Genomic DNA, 13,221 nt, shown 5'->3' on the forward strand with positions numbered 1-13,221 from the left:
CCAGGGTCAGTTCTCTTTAAGATTGATTTCCTGAGGAGTATATTACAAAAGGAAGTAGAGGAAGGTAATTAAGTGAAGGTCATTTGGGCTTGCCTGACCAGCATTTACACTGTTTAGGAATTCCTCCACTGCATGTCAGGTGTAGAAGTAACCACACCCAGCCGCCATGTTTATTCCATGGAATCTGACTCCCCCCACCCCCCACCCACACACACACACCTGGTCTCAGCTGATGGGTGCTCTTGGGCTCCCAGTGTGCAGTCAGACTCAGACTAAGGGCTACCTGAATGGTCATAGGTTGAGGCTGGGTGTGCTGATGGACAAACAGGCGTGGAATACGGCCATATAGCTGGAGGGAAACTTGGCTCATGGTGCCTCACCCACCCTAGTACCTTGTGGATCCTGGCTGAACTGTCTACTTTTGAGTTCCCTAAGAATCCCTGTATCTTTAACCTTCTTTAAAAAACAAAAAATCCCTTCCCTTTTCTGGAGACTACTCTGTCTTATGTGAATGCCATAGTGTCCTCCCCTTTCCCCAACCAAAGGCTGACCCTGGTGTCTGTTGGGCTCCCAGAGCAGGATAATGCAGAAGTCATTCCAATGGTAGCGCTGATTGTTATTAGTTCCTGTACAGAGATAGCTATTCTGGTAACTGTCCTTCTTGAGGAGTCATTGATTGTCTGGGCTACCCCATATCCTTCCAATCTATTTCTTATTTGCTTTACTTGGCCAGCGTTAGTTATTTGCAACCCAAAAGAGCCCTAACTGAAATAGAAGTTGATACCAGAGCATGGATTGGAGATAATAAACCTGAGGGAAATGTAGGATACTTTGAATTTGATGTTAGGCCTTGGGATGGGAAACTCGAGGATCAAGGCATATGGCAGTAAAATACCTAATTATTGCCTGTGGTTGGCCTTCTGGAGTCATCTCCTTCCTGGGGTGAAGGGCTTGATAGTTGTCATAGACAAATTCAGAAACCATGAAAAATGTCAAGGGACACCTGGGTGGCTCAGTCGGTTAAGCACCCGACTCTTGATTTTGGCTCAGGTTATGATCTCATGGTTCGTGAGTTCGAGCCCCACCTTGAGCTCTGTGCTGACAGTGTGGACCCTGCTTGGGATTCTCTCTCTCTCTGCCCCTCTCCTGCTCACATTCTCTCTCTGTCTCTCAAAACAATTTTTTTTTTTAATGTCAAGAACAGAAGTATAGGAGGGTTTCTACAAACACCTTGATCCTGCAGGCCACTGACTTATTCAGCTACATTGATAGCCTTGCTGTATTTGTAACATGGAACGTTAGGGTGGCCCTAGGGAAACAGGATCCTGGCAATCGGAAGGACGATGTGTGGGAGACTTGGAAAGATTGAGACAGCTGAAGCGCCAACCACTTGGAAACACTCCTCATTTCACCACTTCCCTCCCACACAAGACAGAGTTGAGGGGGCGCCTGTGGGAGGGGCAGCAGTTGAGATGCTCCGTGATCTCCATGGTGATGGGAGGAACCCAAGTGTTGATAAAGGAAGGAGCCACTTCTCATAGGAGGCCTGGCTGCTGCAACGAGATCCCAGGGGGAGTTCCAACACAGGAACTTGGGTGTGATGCCCCAAAAGTGATTTATATAAGAAAATAAGCCAAAGTACGGGCTCATAAGAAGAAGAGGTGGACTAGGGCCACCGTACTGGAGTCACAACCTCCTTGAGTCAATTTATAGACACTTAAGGGAGAGTCCCAGGACCTTTGAGGAAGGACTCTGCTATGTATGACACTTATGCCTTACCCCTAGCCTCCTGTAAAGGGACTGCAGCCATTTACACAGACAATCCATTTGTTGACAAAGAAATAAATCTTCCAAGGACTAGTGGACATTGTACCCAAACAAACTAATTCTTGGGGATCAGAATATTGCCACATGAAGAGCAATTGAGATATAACAAGTTGGGGCACCTGGGTGGCTTGGTTGAGCGTCAGACTCTTGATTTTGGGTCAGGTCATGATCCTGGGGTCACAGGATCGAGCCCTGCATCAGGCTCTGCGCTACATGGGACCTGCTTGAGATTCTCTCTCACCCCCTCTGCCCCCCTCCTCCCCCACGCTCTCTCTTAAGAAAAAAAAAAAAAGACATAACTATAACACGCTGTCTGTGGGCAAACAGGTTACTGAGAACTGGGCTCTGCACGTCTTAGATGCACCTTCCAGATCCTTCCTTTGATTTAAGTCACTCCCCGCCCTGGGAAGGCATGAGTGAGAGAGAAGCCAGGACTGGTTCTGTATCTACCCCACACCAGCCAGACATCTGGAGGCAGGGGGATCACGTGGAGCCCCTTTCATCATGGAGAGGGCAATGTTTTATCCTCAATGGAAGAGAAACTCGTTCTGGATTTAGATTTTTCTTTCGCTGCCTACCGGCTTCTTCTCAGTGTCGGTGGGCTTGCTGCCCCACTTTTGTACCATATATAGCAGTTATGAATCCCAATAATGCTGCATAACAACCAACCGTGAAACCTCAATAAATCACACAATAAGTGTCTGTAGGATCCGTTTGGGATGGGCTAGGAGGCTCTGCCATCTCACCTTGGCCTGCTGTCTTCCCTGGCTGTCAGCTGGTGCATGCTAGTTATAGCGGGGGGTGTGAGGCTCTTAGTACGTGCCTCATCCTCCCGAGACTCATGGGACACCTCCTGATGGTGACAGAAGAATTCAAAATAATCATCTTTAGGAAGCTCAGTGAGTTAGAGACACCTGGCTGGCTCAGTCAGAGGAGCATGTGACTCTTGACCTCAGGGCCGTGAGTTCAAGCCCCACACTGCGGGGGGAGAGTTACATTAAAAATAAATAACTTTGGGGGCGCCTGGGTGGCTCAGTCGGTTAGGCGTCCGACTGTGGTTCAGGTCATGATCTGACAGTTTGTGAGTTCAAGCCCCGTGTTGGGCTCTGTGCTGACGGCTCAGAGCCTGGAGCCTGCTTCAGATTCTGTGTCTCCCTCTCTCTCTGCCCCTCCCCTGCTTGCACTCTGTCTCTCTCTCTCTCTCTCTCTCTCTCTCTCTCTGTCTCTCTGTCTCTGTCTCTCTCAAAAATAAACATTAAAATTTTTTTTTTAATAAATAAATAAACTTTTAAAAAGGCCTAGTGAGAACAGAACACAGATAAACAGGTCAATGAGATCAGGAAGACAATACATGAACAAGCAGAACATCAGCAGACATAAAAACAAACAAAACACCCAAACACTGGATCTGAAGAATACAATAACTACTGAGAAATTTGTGAGTGGAGTTCAAAAGCAGGCTTAATCAAACAGAAGAAAAAAATCAATGAACTTGACACAAAGTCCTTCAAAATGATCTAGTCAAAACAAAAAGAATAAGAAAGAGTGAATGAAGGAAGCCTAAAAAACTTATGGGACTACATAAAATGAACAAATATGCCCATTACGGGGGAGTCCTAGGAACGGGAGGGGAGAAGAGGGGAGGGGGAAGGGAAGGGAGGGGAGAAAGAAGCAGAAAGCCATTTTAATAAAGTAACGCCTGAAATTCCCCCAATTCTGGGAAAGCACATAAACATCCAGATTCATGAAGCCCGTAGAATTCCAAATAGGTTGAATTTTAAAAGACACTAAGACAAAAAAATTATCAAGTTGTCCAAAGCTAAAGAAAAAGAGAATTTTGAAAGTAGCAAAACTTGTCTCAGAGTCGATAGCCCTGATAAGACTGTCAGCAGATTTCTCTGCAGAAACCTTGCAGGCCAGAAAAGAATGCGGTGACAGATTCAAAGTGCTGAAAGGGAAAAACTGCCCGTCCAAATACTATCCATGCCAAAGCTGTCCTTTAGAAATGAAGGGCAATAAAGGCTTTCCCAGAGTAAAGATGAGGGAGTTCATTACCATTAGATCTGCCTTACAAGAAATGCCCAAAGAGGGGCACCTGGGTGGCTCAGTCAGTTAAGCATCTGACTTTGGCTCAGGTCACAGTCTCACAGTTTGTGGGTTCGAGCCCCGCGTTGGGCTCTGTGCTGACAGCTCAGAGCCTGGAGCCTGCTTCAGATTCTGTGTCTCCCTCTCTCTCTTTGTCCCCTCCCCCACTCGTGCTCTGTCTTCTCAAAAATAAACATTAAAAATTAAAAAAAAAATAAATTAAAAAAACAAGAAATTTCAAAGAGAGTTCTTCAGGCTGAAATGAAAAAAAAATACTAATCAGCAGACTGAAAACCTATGAATATAAAATTCACTAGTACAGATAAGTATATAAACACAAAATACTCAAATACTGTTATGGTTGTGCATAAATCACTTTCAATTCTTGTATAAAAATTAAAAGACAAAATCATTAAAAATAATTATAATGACAATAACTTATGACTACACCATATAAAAAGATGTAAATGGTATCATCAATCACAAAATGCCTAGGGGAGGGAGTGAAAGCAGTTTCTCTGTGCAATCAAAATTAAGTTGTTATCAGCTTAAAATAGATGGTTAAAAATATAAGATGCTTTCTAAGTCTTATGATAAACATAAAATTTAAAGAAAATAGCAGATACACAAAATAGAAAGAAACATACCACTACATGAAATTATCAAATGACAAAGGAAAACAGCAAAAGACAAAGAAAAGAACAAAGGAACTATTTTTTAAAAGTCTGGAAACAGTTAACAAAAGGGCAATAATACATTCTAACCTATCAATAAGTGCTTTATGTATAAATGGATTAAATCCCCAATCAAAAGATATAGAATATCTGAATGGGTAAAAAAACAAAAACAAAAGCAAAACAAACTAAAAAAACCAAAAAACAAAAACATGATCCACATATATGCTGCCTACAAGAGACATACTTTAGGTTTAAGGACACACATAGGCTGAAATTGAAGGGTTAGAAAAAGATACTTCATGTAAATGGAATGTTGGCCAAAAGAGAATAGCAGTGGCTATTCCTATATCAGACAAAGTAGACCTCAGGCCAAAAACTGTTACAAGAGGGGCACCTGGGTGGCTCAGTCTACATGACCAACTCTTGGTTTCAGCTCAGGTCATGATCTCATGGTTCTTGAGTTCAAGCCCCGCATCGGGCTCTGCACTGACAGCATGGAGCCTACTTGGTTGGGATTCTTTCTCTCCCTCCCTCTCTGCCTCACCCCCATTCATTCTCTCTCTCTCTCTCTCCAAATAAATAAACAAACAAGCAAACAAACTGTTACAAGAGACCAAAATAGTCATTATACAATGGTAATGGGGTTAATTCACCAAGCAAATATAATAATTATATATGTACCTAACATCAGAGTCTCTAAATACACAGAACAAGTATTAACAGAAATGAAAGAAGAAAGAGACAGCAATATACAATAAAAGTAGGGTGCTTTAGTTCCTCATTTTCAACAGTGGAGAGATCCGACAGAAAATAAAGAAACAGCAGATTGGATCAACGCTATCCAAATGGACCTACAGACATGCAGAACACTTCATCCAGTGGTAGTAGAATATACCTTTTTCTCGAGTGCACACAAAACATCTTCCCAGATACTTCATATGTTAGACCACAAAAGAAGGCTTAACTAATTTAGGAAGATGGGAGCCACCATGTCTTTTCCAAACACAAAACAATAGAAAAGATGAATGAAACAAAGAGCTCGTTTTTAAAAAAATATAAACAAAATTGGCAAAACTTTAGCTAGACTAAGGGGAAAAAAAGAAAAGTCTCAAGTAAATAAAACTGTAAATGAAAGAGGACACATTATAACTGACCACAGAATTACAAAACAAAATTATGACCCCACTGTGAACAATTACACACTACTAAGTTGGACAGCCTAGACGAAAGTGATACGTTTTCAGAAGCGCACAACCTACCAAGACTGTATCATGAAGAAATAGAAAATCTGAACAGGCCAATAATGAATAAGGAGATTAAATCAGTAATCAAAAACCTCCCAACAAAGAAAAGTCCAGAACCAGATAGCTTCACTGGTGATTCTACTAAACATTTAAAGAACAATTAACACTGGGGTGCCTGGGTGGCCAGTCAGTTAAGCGTCCGATCATGATCTCACAGATCTCGCATGATCAGCTCAGATCATGATCTCACAGTTTGTGGATTCGATCCCCACATCAGGCTCTGTGCTGACAGCTCAGAGCCTGGAGCCTGCTCTAGGTTCAGTGTCTCCCTTTCTCTCTACCCCTCCTCCACTCACACTTTGCCTCCCTCCCTCTCCCTCTCTCTCTCTCTCAAAAATAAATTTAAAAACGTTTAACAATTTTTTTCAAGTATCTCAGTGGACAGACTTAGGGAATGACCTTGAGCTAATCTAAATCCCTCACTGGTACCCACACTCCTGGAACAAGGTAGATCCCAGATTTATCTTAAGGTCACAACATGAAAGCCCATGGGAGAGACTTAATTCAGAAAACTTCTCCCCTACAAAGACTAAAGGCAGGTGCTGAGTCAGACCCTGGGGGGAAAATCAGTCCCTGGCTGGTGAGGCTCAAAAGGGACCGCCCTCCCTCTCCTCAAGGCTAGGGTGCTAATCTGGGGCCACCCAGTGGCAGCAGAATCAGGATCCTGATCAGTTTGGGGTGGGGACGAGGATCTCCTGGCTGGACTTCTGCGTGAAGGGCAGCGGAGGCGCCCAGCCAGCAGAGCACAGAAGCGCCTCGGGGTCCTGGGGCTCAAGTGTGCTGTCTGGGAGCCCCTGAGATGGGTGTGGGAGGTGTGGAGCCGGGCAGAGGACCAGAGAGTCATCCCGACCACCGCTGGCACTTTCCAGGCCATTTCCTAGCTGACAGCCACTCTGAATTGTGTGGCTGCCTCCTGCCACCTGCAGGAGAGAAAACTGGAGGGGACACAGAACACGGGACCTCACACAGGAGATGGCTGGGGACACCCTCCATACTAGTGACACGTGGGTTGGGGGAGAGCAAGGACGCATCTGGTGGGGTTCAACACACTGGGAAGTCAGTTAGGAGTCAGGGGGCAAGTTATGGACTCGGCCGGCAGGGCATAGGAAAAGGGTTTTAGGGGAGAGTCCTGAGGGATGTTTGCGGGAATGGGGGTAGGGGTGGGGGTGTGGGCTGAAGTCGGGTGAAGTGGGGGTGGGGGTTGTTGACTGGAGCCGCTGTGGAGGGCGCTTGTGAAGTTCCAGGAGGAGAAGGGCACCTGCAAACCAGCCCTGGAGCCTCCAGTGAGTGTGCATGCCGAGCCCTGCCGCGAGTGGGGCCTGGGAGAGAGCCCAGTGTGTGCAGCCGCGGGGGGGAGAGGGGGTGCGGGGTAAGAGTCAGTGTGGGCCCTGGTGTCGGTGAGACCGGAGTGCATTCACCCTGCGGAGCCCAGGCCAAGACCTAGGGGTCGCCTCCACGTTCGGGCAGCCCTGCTCTGAACACATGGGAACTGGTCAGCGCCTCCAGCTCCCGTTAATTTCTGTGGCCACCCGCAGGAGAAAAGTCTGGAAGGGACAGAGAAGGATGGGCCAGTGGGCAAGAGGGGACCACCCAGGCTCCCTCCAGGACAGGCCTGCAGACCTGGGCGGGGGTGGGGAGGGCTTCCAGAGGCAGGATGGTAGGGCCTTGTTCTAAGGCAGTCTGATGAAGGAGACAGAGGTAATTCGGGAGGCCTCCAGGATGCTGAACAGGTCAATTGGGCATCAGGAGACAGGGGCCAACTTGACAGGCAGAGACAGAGAAGAATGAATTTGGAGGCACCCCAAAGTCAGTCTGGAGCCAGGACCAGGCGGGGGAGGGGGCCGTGGAGTGTCGGGGAGACCTCAAGAGACCTTTGATAGAGAGGGCTGACTTGTGAGGAGAACAGGACTGAAAACTCACAGATGAGAAGGGCGCTTGCGCACTGGCTCCAGCGCCTCCAGCGAGTCTGTGTGCGCATGCCCGGCTGGGGTGGGGGCTGGGCGCGTGTGGGGTGTGTGCATCCAGGAGGGGACACCTCGGGGGGGGGGGGTAGGTCCACCCGCAAGGCTCAGCCTGGGTCCTGGGTGTCAGCCAGAGGCATCTGCGTGTCTGGAGGGTGACTTGGCGTTTGCAAGCTGTGCATCTACAGATGCGTGTGTCCCCCGGAGTGTGCGCATGCGTGTCCGTGTTCCCGGAGAGACCTGCAGGCCTGGGTGTGTGCGTGTCTCAGAGTTTCCCTTGCAGCGTGTGTCTGCGGACGTGTGTGACGTTATGTCCAGGCGTCCTCGGGGTTCGTTTGAAAGTGTGTGTGTGTGTGTGTGTGTGTGTGTGTGTGTAAAAGTTTGTGTGTCTGTGCTTCATTGTGCTTTCTTTGGAGTTTGTGTCTGCCTGTTTCCGTGTGAGGGTCTGCAGGTCAGTCTTAGGTTGCTAATCGGAGTGTGAAGCCCGCAGGTTGTCTGTGAGGCTCCAGGAATGTGTGTGTTTGCATTGTGTAGGGACCTGACACTGCCCTCCCCGCCCCCCCCCCCCCCCCCCCCCCGTTGTGAGCATGAGGATGTGTCTATAGATTTTGTGTGTCTGTGGGATCCACGTGAGTCTCAATGATTCCACGTAAGACTGTGAGCGCCAAGGGGGTGATTGTGGGTTTTCATTGTGTATGCATTGTGTGCAATCTCTGCGTGGTGTGGGGGGAGCCCAGTGCGTCCCTGGGGGTCCCGGTGTGTCTGATCTGATGCTCCTGCAGGGCCCCTCCTGTTCCCCTTCCATTTGGGTGCACGAAGAAGACCCCGAGACTGGGCCAGTGCTTCAGGGCCAGAGAGGAGGAGGTGGGAGAGGCCTCCTGCCTCTCAACCTGTAAACACAATAAAATTGTCGCCAGCACCACAGCGGCCTGTGTCCTGCTCAGGCACTGTTGCATCGCTTGTCTTGGGAGCACAGATGGGGCAGTGGGGGCGGGGAGTGTCCCTGAGCCCTGGGAGAGCACGTTCTTTCCCACACTCTTTGTCCTGCACGGGTCTCTGGGCCAGTCCTGAGGGGCCCTGAGCAGGCAAGTGGAGTGGAGCTGAGCAGGGCCGCCCCGCCCCTGCCCAGCGGGAAAGCAGCTGCCAAGTCTGACAGGGCCAGAGGGACAGTCCCAGGCTGGTGAGGCTCAGAAGGGACCTCCTGCGCTCAGCTTAGATCTGGGGTGGTAATCTGGGGCCGGCCAGGTGGCAGCAGATCAGGATGGATCCGGATCAGGATGGATGGGGATGAGGATCTCACTGCTGAGCCTCTAGGCGCCCAGCCAGCACAGCACAGAAGCGCCTCGGGTCTTGGGGCTCACGTGAGCTGTCTAGGAGCCCCTGAGATGGGTGTGGGAGGCACAGATCCACGCAGAGGGCCAGAGAATCATCCCGACCACTGCTGGCACTTTCCAGGCCATTTCCTAGCTGACAACCACTCTGAATTGTGTGACTGCCTCCTGCCACCTGCAGGTGAGAAGACCAGAGGGGACACAACATGGGACCTCACAGAGGAGATGGCTGGAGACACCCTCCATGCCAGTGAGAAGTGGGAGGGGGGGTGGTCAGGGACTGGGAGGGGAATCAAGCGTGCATCTAGTGGGTTCAAGACTCTGGAGAGGTCAGGTAGAAGTCATGGGAAAAAGTTATGGACCTGACGGCCAGGGTGTGAGCATAGGAGAAGGATTTTAGGGGACAGTCCTGAGGGATGTTTTCAGGGGGTGGAGGTGAAGTTGTGGTTGGGGAGGGTGAGGGTTGGGGTGGGGGTTGTTGATTAGAGCGGGTGTGGAGGATGCCTGTGAAGATCCCAGAGGGGAAAGGCTCCTGGAAACCAGCCTTAGAGCCTCCAGTGAGTGTGCGTGCGGAGCCCTGCAGTGGGTGGGGCTGGGAGAGAGCCCAGTGTGTGCATGGGAGGGGGGGCTCTCCAGGGGGGGAGGCTTGGGTGGGAGCCTGCATGGGCCCTGGTGTCAGTGAGAAGGCGTCCTCGTGCCCTGGAAGGTGACTTGGAGTGGCACCCGGGGGTCATCGTACATCTGATGATCCTGCCTGCGTTCGGCCCCCATAGCCCAGCCCCCCCCCCCCCCCCCCCCTGGGACTAGGGCGCCAGGCACTGTGCTCCTGCTGCTCCAAAAGCATGAGGTTCTGTGCCTGCCCGTCTCTCTCCTGTCAACTCAGATTGCCTTTCCCCGGACGGCCTGGCCCAGGCTCCTGGGCTGGGCTGCTGGTGGTGGAAGTTGCTTGTGTGTTTGGTGGTATGTGGGGGTGGGGGTGGGGGTGCAGGGGAGGAAGGAGCCGTCCCCTCAGGTCAGGCCTGCAGACCTGGGCATGGTGAGGAGGTCTTCAAGAGGCAGGAGGGTAGGGCCTTGGGCCAAGACAGTCTGATGGAGGAGGCACATGTTATTTGGAAGGCCTGAGGGCTCTGTACAGGTCAACTGGGGATCAGGGGAGACAGTGGACGACTTGAAGGGCTGGGACACAGGACAGTGAATTTGGAGGCACCCCGAAGTCAGCCTGGGGCCAGGGCTGGGGCGGGGATGGGGCCGGATCCCGTGCGGGGAGCCCCTCAAGAGGCCTTTGACAGAGGTGGGGGGACTTGTGAGGAGGACTCAGTCTGAAAATTCACAGAGGAGACGGGCGCTTGCGCACTGGCTCCAGCATCTCCAGCGAGTCTGTGTGCGCATGCCCGGCTAGGGTGGGGGCTGGGCGCGTGTGGGGTGTGTGTATCCAGGAGGGGACACCTACGGGTGGGGTAGGTCCACCCCCGAGGCTCAGCCTGGGTCCAGGGTGTCAGCCAGAGGCGTCTGCGTGTCTGGAGGGTGACTTGGGGTTTGCAAGCTGTGCGTCTGCAGATGCATGCGTCCCCGGTCGTGTGCGCATGCGTGTCCATGTTCCCGGAGAGACCTGCAGGCCTGGGCATGTGCGTGTCTGAGTTTCTCTGCAGTGTGTGTCTGCGGACATGTGTGTGACGTTATTTCCTGGTGTCCTCGGGGTTCATTTCAAAATACGTGGGTTTGTTTTTTTTTTTAATGTGTGTGTTTGTGTATCCCTGTCTGTTCTGAGTGTGTGGATGTATTTCTGAACGTGTGTGTTTGTCGATGTGCCCAGAAGCTCTATTTTAAAAAGAGCGTTGTTTGGGTAATGGTAGGTTCTCTGTGTGGTCTGAGTGTGTGTGTGGAGTGCCTGAAGGGGTCTCTGTGTATAGGTTGGGAGGTGTGGAGGAGTGGCTGGTGGGTTGTAACTGTGTCTTTTTTCCCCCAGCAAAAAGAAATTTTGTCCCCCCCCCCCCCCATATTTTGAGGTGTAATTGATGAATAAAAATTGTACATTTTAAAAGGTACGATGTTTTATATCGGTATATTTCTTTAAATGATAATATCAAGTTAATTAGCACTTCCTTTATCTTAGCAGTTACGTTATTTTTTCGTGCTTTGAATGCTTTACAGTGTGAGCTGCCTCTCTTTCAGCCTGAGGATCATTTTATGACTGATGACTCTGCAGGGCCTAGCCCCTACCACCAGCCCACCCCATGATCAGGAATCCAGGCCCCTGTGTCTCTGCTGCTCTGAAGTATGAAGTTCTGTGATCCTCTGATCTTCCTTTCAACTGTCATATACCTTTTCCTGTAAGTCCTGGCTGAGACTCAGGGGCTGTAGTACATGGGGCAGAGGCACCAGGCAGAGAGCTGACATCTGAAGCCAGGTGAAGCCCCTGCCCAGAGGAACAATGATGCAGGGTGGCTGTGATCCAGGAGAGGAGGTGGAGTGAGATGCTTCCTGACTCTCATCCACTAATAATGGTAAAATTGTAGCCAGTACACAAACTGTCTATAGTGGGGTCAGACATTATTTAATCACTTGTTATGTGTTGGGGTTCAGGATAACATACCCTGAATATGACACCTTGGCGTATTGAACCTCAAGGAGTTTGAGAAAAACACCAGAAATAAGGTCACTCTGACATCCTCCACCTTCTTTCCTGAAACAGGTTATAAAACTCTCATGTGAAAGTTTCCCTCCTTATACCAGGAGGAAACGGACATCTTTATCTCTGAAGAAAAAGAGAATGAGAAGAATTCTAACAAACAGGCCTTGCTACAGTTTCCTACAATCCCTCATACTCTTTAACCGGTCAGATTCCTCCAGGAGTGTCCACTCTTCATCAAACCTAGCATAAAATGCATCTTTCTCATTTTCTCAGGAAGGCTCGCATGTCACAGAAAACTTACATTGAACTGGTGAACTTTTCTCCTGTTAATTGTCAGACCCAGCTGGGATCCTAAGAGGGTTGAGGAAAACTTTTTAATCATATGTAATCCTTACATTTAATAACTTAGTATCCTTCCTCCCACCCCCCACCCCACCCTCGCCCTCACAGAGGGGGTAAACTGAAGCTCAGACAGTTTGCATAATTCTGGAATCATTGGTGTCCAGATAAGACACACGGGAACACTTCTGGGGGATCCCCCACATGGGGAATTTGTGTGTTCTGACTTTGTGGGTTTTACTCTGCCAGGATGTGGTTATGTGTATCTTATGTTTCCTTCTAGGAGTTTTATAGTTTTGATTTTACACTTAGGTCTGCGACCCATTTTGAGTTATTTTTTGTGAAGGGAATAAGGTCAGTGTCTAGGTTCATTTTTGTGTGTGTATGGATATCTGTTCCAGCACCGTTTGTGGAAAAGGCTGTCTTTTCTCTGTTGCTCTGCCTTTGCTCCTTTGTTAAAGATCAGATTTATGTGAGTCTGTGTCTGGGCTCTCTGTTCTGTTCCATCGATGGCTTGGTCTATTGTTTCATCAGTACACACTATCTTGATTACTTTAGCTTTAGAGTGTTGACCTTAAAAAATAAAACAGTTCATTTACCATCTGAAAAGGTCTTTCATAATTGGGAAGAGCAGAGAATAGCAGTTCGGGCCAAGCGAGCTGCTGCAAAAAGCATAGGCTAGTCCGACAGACAAAGGAGAGGAACTTCTTTTTATGGAGAAGGAGGAAGTTGGGAGGGGTTGTTCTGAATGAAAGTCCGTTGGATAAAAAGCAGGGGTTCAGGGTGGTGATGGTTTGTCACTGGCTGAGTTGCAGGGGTGGTCAGTATCTTGTGGGAGATGCAGTGTCCATCTTTCCCTGTGGGAGCCTGGAATTGATGATTCTTCCCTGTGCCGCATTCTTCTCATGGAGTGTGTAATCCACAATTCTTGATTTAGAGTGAGAGCTCCCCCTTCTGGTCTGCTAACTTCATTTTAGTGAGGTTTCCCTTTATTAAATTTTCTCACAAGTAAGTCTTGAAAGTCCAGTAGTGTCAAGTGCTGAAGTCCTTAGACACTGTTTTTCT

Source organism: Prionailurus viverrinus, chromosome E2, assembly GCF_022837055.1.
Source record: "Prionailurus viverrinus isolate Anna chromosome E2, UM_Priviv_1.0, whole genome shotgun sequence".
NCBI lineage: Eukaryota > Metazoa > Chordata > Mammalia > Carnivora > Felidae > Prionailurus > Prionailurus viverrinus.